This window comes from Callorhinus ursinus, unplaced genomic scaffold, assembly GCF_003265705.2.
Source record: "Callorhinus ursinus isolate GAN/ISIS: 27379988/994484 unplaced genomic scaffold, GSC_fseal_2.0 scaffold7, whole genome shotgun sequence".
Lineage (NCBI taxonomy): Eukaryota > Metazoa > Chordata > Mammalia > Carnivora > Otariidae > Callorhinus > Callorhinus ursinus.
The window spans coordinates 73422817-73430639 of NW_027397069.1; the positions used below are offsets into that span (position 1 = coordinate 73422817).

The 7823-nt window shown below is 45.4% G+C and overlaps 1 long non-coding RNA gene across 4 annotated transcripts; it reads right to left on the reverse strand.

Moving 5' to 3' along the window:
- Nucleotides 1–526: 526 nt before the first annotated feature.
- LOC112826575 (uncharacterized) lies at nucleotides 527–6960 on the reverse strand. 4 transcript variants are annotated; one of them, XR_003208982.2, is made up of 4 exons: nucleotides 6059–6960; nucleotides 1794–1965; nucleotides 1412–1500; nucleotides 527–884 (listed from the first exon to the last, which is right to left on the reverse strand). It is a non-coding gene; the product is annotated as an uncharacterized lncRNA (long non-coding RNA). The 4 variants fall into 4 exon arrangements; XR_003208983.2 differs by lacking the exon at nucleotides 6059–6960 and adding an exon at nucleotides 3589–3995 and having other exon boundaries at nucleotides 1412–1497; XR_003208981.2 differs by lacking the exon at nucleotides 6059–6960 and adding an exon at nucleotides 3589–3995.
- Nucleotides 6961–7823: the final 863 nt, after the last annotated feature.

Genomic DNA, 7823 nt, shown 5'->3' on the forward strand with positions numbered 1-7823 from the left:
CTGCAGCCGTGGACCCCACTTCCCTCAGCCCTCAGGCCTTACTGTTGGGGGGCCCTCCTCCCTGCTGGTCCTCCCCTGGGGCCCAGGCTTCAATGTTAGCAGCCCTGATTTTACCTGACACGCCTGCATGTCTGAATCTCCAGCAGACACACTGCATCTTTTTTTTTCCCAGTCCTGACTCCCCCAGCCGATGCGTTTCAGCTATTCGAGCAGGGGTTTGAGATGACCACAAATTCAATATAAGTTAATAGTGTGACGTAAGTGCTAAAAATGCTAATGCCATCTTGAGCTGAAGACCCACACGTCTGGCATCCAGATGGAGAGAAGGACTCGTGCTGTCATACTGTGCATTGCCTACACCCACCTCAGGGCACCACGCTCAATTCGGAGAAATGTACTCTTATTTATTTTGTATTGATTTTTATCTTTTTAGATGAAGATAAATGTAAATAATTTGATTTTTTGGGTGTTATATGCAATAGAGGAAATGCACTTTTTAAAAAATATTTTATTTATTTATTTGACAGAGAGAATGCACAAGCAGGGGGAGTGGCAGAGGGAGAGGCAAAAGCAGGCTCCCCACTGAGCAGGGAGCCCCACGTGGGGCTTGATCCCGGGACCCTGAGATCATGACCTGAGCCAAAAGCAGCCACTTCACTGACTAAGCCACCCGGGCACCTCAGGAAATGCACTTTTAAAGAAAACTTTAACTACAGTTAGTCTAGAAAAGAATTCTAATAGTAAGAGACTAAAAGCAATGCTGTTCAATGAATAATTGAAGGACTCAGGATGTTCCGAGTAGTAGAACACACAGGGAAGGTTGTTGAGCCTATGAAGGTGTCCGCTGGTTCTGTGCTGCTCAAACGGGAAACCAGGTGGAACACCTAAATATTACAGGAAGCTAAATTCAACTAAGTATCAACGTTTTCTATCCCTCCCTCCCCCCCACATCCTTCTCTTCTTTCCTTAACCCACTCCGATTTTTTTCTTTTTGTTTCTAACAATAGATCTGCCCAACGAGGGAACCTGTGGCCTGGTAAGGTAGTGATCTCCCCTTAACCCGGAGCATTCAAGCAGCTACTGAATGACACTGTCCAGTGATTTGCAGGAAAACATGTGCTCAAATTAGGTGGGATCCTAGCCTGGAAAAGCTCTAACATTTCCCCAAATGCTGAGGTTCTGCTCCCAGAGCTGTCCCAGCAGAATAGACTCCCTAGGCTACCATGGGCCAATGCATTTTAATGTGGCTTCTTTTCAAATGGTCTAAATATACTTTCCTCACAGAAGAATTAGAGAAACAGGAGAAAGCAAAGCACTAGGAAACGCATGAAGAATCAACACTGCTGCTATCCTTCCTTAGTCTCCCGCTCACCGTCCATTTGACTAAGGCTGTTTCCTGTTCTCTTTTTACCTTGTATGTGTTGCAAATCTATTGAGCTGAGCGTTTTCTTCCAGCGAAGGTGTTCCCTGGGAGTTTTCAAAGGAGAGACGGGGGACCTGCTGGTGGGAAGGCAGCATGAGGAACGTCTCAAGGAAAATGAGATGGAGAGGTTTCATCCAGCGGTGATTTTCTGCACGGTAAGACTCTACAGTCCAAGTAGGCGAGGGAGCCACGAGACGCCGGCAGTCTGGTCCCCCCACTTTACACTCCCTGCTCATCCTTAGGAAGTGACCATCATAACATGGCATAGCTGTTTTTCCATAAATCCTAAATCTTAAACTTAGGTTAATGCGTGTTGGTGGGGGGCCAGGGGGTGGAGTCTATACCAACAGGATAGAAAGAAGGAAATTACCTCTGAAGAGGTCATGCAGAAGGCACAGGAAGTTCCCATGGCTTGACAAGTTCCGCCGTGGGCAGGCCCGACTTTGAAGTGGGTTTCCAGGTGTGTCAGGGAAGAGCCCTTTAATACTTCGTAACGAGAAAGCCGCTTTGTGGACAGCCTGGCCAGCGTCTCCTCTCATCTCCTGCTCAGAGGAGTGGGACGTGGAGAGGGAAAGAAGTAAACAAAGCTCTAAGCCACGGGGACAGCGAGAGGGGAGCCACCCTCTCCCTACAACCCTCTGTTCCCCCCTCCCAACTCCCCCCCATCCCGTGCCCCCTCAAGGCCTTTCCACTGACAGGAATATAGAAGGTCAGCATCCTAAGGTCACAAAAAGGTACCAGGGGCCTCTTCAATCTCTAGAGAGTTCTCTGAGGAAGAGAGATGCATAGAAATTCATTCTGAGGATCTTTCCTAAATCTTTAGACGCCACGGCTCCTTGGTGACACAAAGAAAGTTAAATGAGATTCAGAAGTTCAGTGGGAGAATCGGAGAGGCCCTGGCTCTCAGAGGGTTTTCTCTTTCAGGCAGTAGACAGGCCCGGCCCGCCCAGTCCCTGTGGAATTTTCTGGGGGCTTGCGCGGGCGCCTGCTTTCAACTCAGCTTCTGAAGTTAGTCTGAACAATGGAAACAATTCCTTTCCATGATTAAAATCTTCCACCCTCTAAAATTAGTCCCAGGAAATTAGAACACCAGTAATTGTAGGAGGCTACACAATCCCAGCAATTTAAAGTAGAGTCATTTACGGAAATCACCAAGGCGAAGTCCTTAGAAGGTATTTCCTCATGAGTTTTTGTCCTATAACTTGAGGCCACTGAAGGGTCATCAAATCTCAATGGCTCTCAGTCTCCCAGTTATTAAATCCATCCCAGTTAAGAGATAACACAGGAATTGTTAGCAAAGAGAAACTGTGACATTCTGGCCTTTCTTCATACCGAGGATGGTGGATTCATGTGTCCTGTGTCTGCATGTGTGTGTGTGTGTGTGTGTATTTGTGTGTGTGTTTAATTAAGGACTTGAGAATTCAAGACTCTGCCCTTTGTTTTCTTTGCCATTATTTTTTTTAAATCACAAATAGAAAAATCAGGATCATATTCTCTCCCTTTCACAGTGTCCATGCGTAAAACCTAATAACATAAGAACTCTGTATAGCAATATGCATACATATGATGGATTCTATTAAAAGAGTCTGACAATTTAGCTTTGCAAATGAGCCATCATAAAAAAAATGGCTCTACATTTTGCTTGTATGTGTTTTTCTTGAATGTACTGCACTTTTCTTGGAAAGCACTAGCTTTTTCTTCTCTGGCTAAAAAAATAAAAAGGAAAATAAAAGAAAAAAGAAAGAAAGAAAGAGAAAGAGAAAGAAAGAAAGAAAGAGAAAAAGAAAGAAAGAAAGAAAGAAAGAAAGAAAGAAAGAAAGAGAAAAAGAAAGAAAGAAAGAAAGAAAGAGAAAAAGAAAGAAAGAAAGAAAGAAAGAAAGAAAGAAAGAAAGAAAGAAAAAGAAAAGGAGGGCTAGGGAGAAATGGCTGTGGGCTGGAAAGGGGCAGGTGCCGGGATTCGGAGAGGGCGTCGCCCATCCCTGGACCCCGGGAAGCTGGTGCACGGTCTGGCTCCTCCATGGCAGTGGAGTCGAGGCGGGAACAGGGGAACTGGGCAGATAATCTGAAGGAGTTTGACCTTAGCTTCCTGCCATGCAGTCTGAGCTATTGAAACCTACTCCCCCCGTAGGCGTCACCCTGTTTCTGAGGCACTCCCACCTCTTCACCTTGGTTCGTGTTCACCTTCCTCTGTCTTATCTTCTCTCTGTATAACGGTTGGTTCCGAAGCACGAAACATGGGCTGCAGGACTGGAACCCCGAGCAGCTACCCAGCCAGGTCCAGGTTCTCCTCTAGCACATGGTTCAGCCATTCCAAAATGCTCTCTCTTTCCCGGATTCAGCCATGCTTTCCTCTACCCAGCAAATATTTATTGCACCTTTACTGGAAGAAGTATCTTGGGAAGGACAGAGATGCCATAATGAACAAAAAGAGAGCCCTTCCTCTCCCTGAACTGACAATCTCATGAAGGCAGGCACAGTCATCAAATTACACAAGTAAATGTAAAATCACAAATTGTTCTTGGTCCTAAGAAGGGAGTGACAAAGTGCTATGAAAATCCACGTGGTTGGGCACTTTTACGTGGTTTGAATGGTCAGGGAGTCCTCCGGGGAGGGGACCAGAAGCCAAGGTGTCAAGGCATGGAGACCACGAAGGGAGGGGGCAGGGCAGGCAGCACCACCAGCCAGAGGCAGCTGCTCTTGACCCCACTCAAATGTCCTGCCCACTCCCCTGCACTCCGTGAAACCCTGCTTCTCTGTCAAGCCCCACTCAAATGACACCCCCTAAGGAATCCTGCCTGGATATCCTCCCAAACTGAACTACTCACTCCCCCTTCTTTATCCCATCTTAGCAAGCCAATACGATGCCCCTATTCCATGTCAAGCACTGAGTGGGCATTAGATCACCGTGGTGGATGAGACAGAGGCCATTCCCAGTTTCAAATGCAGGTTTTATAATTATCCAGGTATGGTGCGGCCAACAGATTTGCTGGTGACTGTCACTGAGAAGATAATTTCCTACTCACGGTTCCCAAGAAGAGGGGGCATGCCATGACATGCAGAGCCCCATGGGGAAGCACCAGGGTCACTCACAAGGCAAGGGATGTGGGGGGAAAGGTGGGCGAGAGACTTGATTGCCATCTCTGTGGGAAGAAACAGGTAAGCAGTCTAGGACTGACTAACTTGAATAATTTCAGTGGATTCTGGGGCACAAGGGTTGCCTGGAGTTGTCTGAGCCGAGGTGATTAGGGCAGAGGAAGAGTGACTCAGAGTGTGACAGCTTGATAAAGGAGGCAGTGGGGGTGGGGGGGTGTGGCTGGGCAGGTCTGAGTGTAAAGGGTATGCTCATGGGCCAGTCTTCACTATCTCTAGGAATTGGCTAGTCCTGGGAGGGGCAGCCCCTGCAGGGTCTGCAAGGTCCCAGATGTCAAAGCATCAGAACAAAAAGACATGTTTAAGGCCTCACCCTCCAGGTTTAGCTGTTTAGCTGGGGAGATGGATGAGACACAAAAAAATGCAACACGGAGCTGAGCATCCCGTCAGGGCACCTAGCAGGGCTTTGTTGGGCCAGGGGCTTCCCAGCGGGGGCGAGGTGTGGACTGAGCTCTGAAGGATGAAGAGGGGCCAGACAGCAGAAGAAGCAGCAAGGATAGAGATAGAGAGGGAGTGGAACCATCTGGTCAAGGGATGTCGCCCAAATTTGCCGGAAACCCGAAAGCGAGAAGATTGCCACTGAAACTAGAGGACAGTGAGCTCCAGTTGTGAAGGATTGGCCACAGAAGCTGAAGTGATCCTAAAGGCAAGAGGAACCTTAACAGATTTTTTTATTTTTTTATTTTTTTATTGTTATGTTAATCACCATACATTATTACATCATTAGTTTTTGATGTAGTGTTCCATGATTCATTGTTTGTGTATAACACCCAGTGCTCCACGCGAACGTGCCCTCTTTAATACCCATCACCAGGCTAACCCATCCCCCCCAAACTGTGGAAAGAGCCAAGATGTCCATCGACAGATGAATGGATAAAGAAGAGGTGGTATATATACACAATGGAATTTTATGCAGCCATCAGAAGGAATGAGATCTTGCCATTTGCAACGACGTGGATGGAACTGGAGGCTGTTATGCTGAGTGAAATAAATCAGAGAAAGACATGTATCATATGACCTCACTGATATGAGGAATTCTTAATCTCAGGAAACAAACTGAGGGTTGCTGGAGTGGGGGTGGGGTGGGAGGGATGGGGTGGCTGGGTGATAGGCATTGGGGAGGGTATGTGCTATGGTGAGCGCTGTGAATTGTGCAAGACTGTTGAATCACAGATCTGTACCTCTGAAACAAATAATGCAATATATGTTAAGAAAAAAAAGAAGACGAAGATAGCAGGAGGGGAAGAATGAAGGGGGGTAAATCAGAGAGGGAGATGAACCATGAGAGATGATGGACTCTGAAAAACAAACTGAGGGTTCTAGAGGGGAGGGGAGTGCACCCCAATGTTTATAGCAGCAATGTCCACAATAGCCTTAGCAGGTTTTTAAGGAGGTGAGTGATGTGCCTGGGTTTGCGTTCTAGAAGATCATCTGGAAGGGAGTTGGGAATAGCAGAGAAGCGTGTAATACTTGAGGCTACCGTACCAGTGGGGGAGAGAGGGTGAACAGATCCCAGCATCCAGAGGGACTGGTCCAGCCTGGCGCCCGGGCTCCCTGTGACTCGGCGCGGCGGGGTGCAGCGGGTGCAGGGGTACAATCAGGCACGTCAAGGCAGCCTGGTCCGGCAGATGACACATGGAGTTTTAAGTCAGATCCTGGCACAGGAGCCTCATCTTTTATGGGCTATATCGTTTTAGGTAATTTACAAAGTAATTATGAGTATTCAGGTCACTGGGATCATGTTTACCTCCGAAGTGCCTTACGAGGACTGAGATAACAGGTATGAAAATGCTGCACAGACCAGCAGAGCACTGCTCACCCGTTTTCTGGATTTATTAGTACCGTCATTGCTCTCAAGCCGTCCAGGCCTCTGTCTGCCAGAGCAAGGAGACTACAGTTCCTGCAGTTCAACGCCCCCCTGAGCAGCTGTGGCCTGTGCATGATGGGCACAGCGGCTGGCAGTCTCTGTGGCCACTGGCCCCTGCTCGCCCCATCTTTCTTAGCAACAGAGCTCTGAATTTATTCTGGATAAGCTGCAAGTTCTGACCAGTGAAATTTCACTGGAAGTCAGTGGAAATTCCCGAGTGCTCTTTAGAGGAGAAGATTCAGCCTTCATTCATATTTCTGGTTGGAACTCAGCTGAGATGACTAGGGTTCTTGCAGCCACCTTAGACTATAAGAGAAGCTTTTTTTCTTTGGAAAAAGCCTGGGTTTCCTGTGGCTGCAGCAGCACCTCAGTCCTGGACATTCTTTCTCTGGGCTGATTAACATGAGGAAATGAAAATTTTCCTGTCCGGTGTCACCTACTTTTTTTTTCAGGTCTTTTGAACTCACAGCCAAACCTAGCCTGAAGTGATACATCAGATAATAAGCTATCAGTAGTTTTATCTCTGAATATAGAGGGTAAAGTAGGTTATATATGATATATATTCATAAAGTCACAATCATATCAGAAAGTTTAAAGAGGGACCAATTGAGGGATAAACCCAAATCTAACCTTTAAAAAACTCATTGCATTTACTTTGTCAGAATCTTCTATGAAGAAGTAAATATTTTGAAAATTTCCTGAGAGAAATAGTTGTGAAACTATTTGACTTACGGTAAAAAATATCAATATTTCTTTTTCTTTTTTTTTTTAACCTATCTTTACTACAAGACTAGTTGTTGTAAAATTTTTTAATTCATCTCCTTTTAAAAGCATTTCAGAGCAACTTGCTCAAGAGAATTCTTAGGGAAGCAGGAACAATGTCATTTCCCTGGGTCTACTTGAAAAAGAATTGGATGAATTTCATTTGCCTTCTTTTCCCACAAACTTCATTTTCGACTAAGACAAGGTATGGAAAATTTCTATGAAGTATTTGACATTTCATTAGGTAGAAAAGAAAGAAAAAAAAAGAAAGAAAGTTGTAAAGAAAGTACAAACTGCCTATCAGACTTTAGGGATGAAAGCTATAATATATATAACTTTATATATATATATATAATTTATTTATGCATGTATACATATATAATAAGATATATCTAATTATATAATAATATAATTAGGTTCCCACCATTAGGTGGAAAAGAAAGTTGTAAAGAAAGTACAAACTGGTCTACGGCTGTACCAGCCTGAAGGCGCCGGATCCCGTCTGATCTCGGAAGCTAAGCAGGGTCCGAAAAAAAAAAAAAAGTACAAACTATCAGACTTTAGGGATGAAAGCTATAATATATATAGCTTTATATATATATATAATTATATATAATACAT